The sequence below is a fragment of the Octodon degus genome, unplaced genomic scaffold (assembly GCF_000260255.1).
Source record: "Octodon degus isolate 3935 unplaced genomic scaffold, OctDeg1.0 scaffold00229, whole genome shotgun sequence".
In the NCBI taxonomy this organism is placed as follows: Eukaryota; Metazoa; Chordata; class Mammalia; order Rodentia; family Octodontidae; genus Octodon; species Octodon degus.
The window spans coordinates 3,732-6,494 of NW_004524805.1; the positions used below are offsets into that span (position 1 = coordinate 3,732).

General features: G+C 47.6%; 1 pseudogene; it reads right to left on the bottom strand.

The window, feature by feature from the left end:
• Positions 1-686: 686 nt before the first annotated feature.
• LOC101560839 lies at positions 687-1,965 on the bottom strand (annotated as a pseudogene).
• Positions 1,966-2,763: the final 798 nt, after the last annotated feature.

Here is a 2,763-nt window from a genome sequence, read left to right on the forward strand (position 1 = left end):
GGTAAGCGCTTATTCTACCAAGCCATCTCCCTGGCCCCTATTTATTTTATTTGAACTGCATCTTTTCTTCTTCATCAATCTTACCATAGGACTGCTTAGCTTATTAATCTTTTCAAAGAACTATTTTTGTTTTGGCACATACTTTTGTTCTCAACTTCTCTGCCTCCTTACATGGTAATGTAAATTACCTGCCCAGGGCAGATGTACCATCCACACCCTCAACAATCAATCACAAACTGCAGAAACAGCTCCATGACTGCATGAGGCTTTGGGGGGACAATTAGACACAAACCATGGAGGTTTCAGTCTATACTTGACTGGCTCCCAGGAAGAGTGGCTCATGACAAAGGACAGTAGCTCATGGCAGTAGAAAACAGGAAAGAGCAAAGGGAAGGGTAGCAGCTGCCACCTTTAGCCAGTGTCTCTCCCTTCCTTATATTATATACAAGCTACCCAGAGGCTGGGGCACAGAACTCATACAATGTCCATGCTCTCCTCTTGCACAGGATGAAGATGTTTACAAACTAAGAACCCTGGCTCTCTACAGAGTCACTACCTAATGAAACTCCCAAACTTCTCAAGTTGACACAGTGTATCAACCAGTGCAGCTGCAGTCATCTTTGAAGGGTAACTGAAGAGGAATGCATCCTGGTACTCCTTCATATACTGCATGGATCAAGACTCATCTAGGAAGAGTGAGTAGACCCACTTGATGTCATCTACCTGTACCTCTGTACCTTCACATTTCCAACACATGGGGTTGGCTGCAGTGATGAGCTGGATGGTGTAGCACAATGATGTCATCAGTCTGATGTGGGTGAGAACATTGTAGGCGTCCTCACTCATCTCCATATCCTCCTCACAAGAAATGCGTAGGATCTGCTTGGTGTCCTTGCTGTAGGGTGAGGTAGAAATGATGAGTAGCCGGTCCAGCAGGTCAGCGTGGATACCACGAGGGCTCTGGTAGCTGGTGCCCTGGATCTGTGTGATTCCCCGGTTGGTTGCCATGATGAAGACAGATGCCATGTCATTCTCCAGGGCTTGGTTGAGGAAAGAGAAGCTCTCAATGTCCAGCTTGTGTACCTTGTCAATGAAAAACACTCCAGGAATGATTTTCACCTTGCTCTCCTCTTGGCATTGATCTGTTTTCAGACTTCCGACTTGATCTCCCCTGTGTCACCTGAGAAGAGTGCCAGGAAGTCCTGTGTGTAGGAGTTGATGACATCCATCTTGTGCAGGGACATGGTGTGTACCACCTCCTTGTGCTTCAGTAGCTCCTCCTCTGTGCACTGCATGAACTTGGTCAGGGAGCCCATGACATCATAGCGATGGGCACACGTGAAGGAGTGGCCCAGCTTGGAGATCTTGTCAGTGGCCTTGTTGATGGTGATCACGTCCCCAGCCTGGACCTTGTTCTTGGTCAGCAACTCGATCATCTTGGTGCCTGGGTCATAGATGGTCTCCATCTCTGTAGTCTTGAGGGTCAGTTTGCCCACCTTCGAGCCCATCCCAGTTGCTGGCAGATAGATCTGGATCCCCTTCAATGATCTCGGTCTCCTCCTTGATGCAGACACCAATAGAGTAGCAGAAGGCCTGCATGAGAGCTTCAGTCTTGCTCATCTCTAGGGAGAAGATCTCGCTGCTGGCGATGGCCGTGAATGGGGTGTCTCAGCCCAGGGCCTGTGCCATGCCCATGGCAATAGCAGTCTTCTTGGTACCAGATTGGCCGGCAATGAAGACTGGCTGCCCAGAAATCTTCCCCACTCAGATCATCTCCAGCACCACACCAGCCACTCACCAGGCCACCAGCTCACCCACTGGTGAGGCTCCAAGGCACTGTCCAGCCCGAGTCCCCATATGTGGGAGTGTGCACCAATGTGGTCCATCCTCATCACATCGCAGATCTCTGGGACTTTGGTCGTGGCGGCCATGGGTGCCATGATGCTCACCAACCGGTGGATGTCTTCGCAGAAATGCTGAGCCTATTTTTTTTTTAACATTTATTGTGTGTATGTGTGTGTGTGTGTGGCCAGCTCAGCCCACCAGGGGGCGGGGCTGGCTGGCATGTGGTGCTGGGGGATTGAACCGCGGTCCCTGTGCTTTGCCAAGCTTGTTCCAAGTAGGTGCTTTAGACCACTGAGCCATCTCTCCAGCCCCTGAGCCTATTTTTAAAGACAGAAATATATAATGTCAGCAGCTGGAGGCCTGTCCTTTGCTAGCAGCCCTAGCAAACACAGTCTTCTTTCTTTTTGAATGTGTGGTGCTGAGAATGGAATACAGAGCCAAGAATATTGGACAAGTGGCTTAGTACACTTAATATGGCCCTGGCTCATAAGCATTTATCCCCGAGCTTGTGGGACAACACCTACGTAGGCATTTGGTTGCCTAACTGGCAATGGAATGTGCCAGTCTTTGATAAGACTGGTAAAGCAGGATTCCTTTTTTAAATTAGATTTTTAAATTTATTGACACACATAAATTAGTAGTGTTCTTTGTAAAGCCTTGAATTTGTAATTTTCCACTTTTTATTTATTTTATTTATATTGTATCTTTTTCCCATAATTTTATTGAGAAACAAATATCAATGAGACAGTTTCAAATCTGATTAGTAGGACAGTTTCAATTCATCAGTCTTATCAAAGGTCTGTCTAGCTTATTAATATTTAAAGAGAGGGGCTGGAGAGATGGCTCAGTGGTCTAAAGCACCTACTTAGAACAAGCTTAGCAAAGCATCAGGGACCGCGGTTCGATCCCCCAGCACCA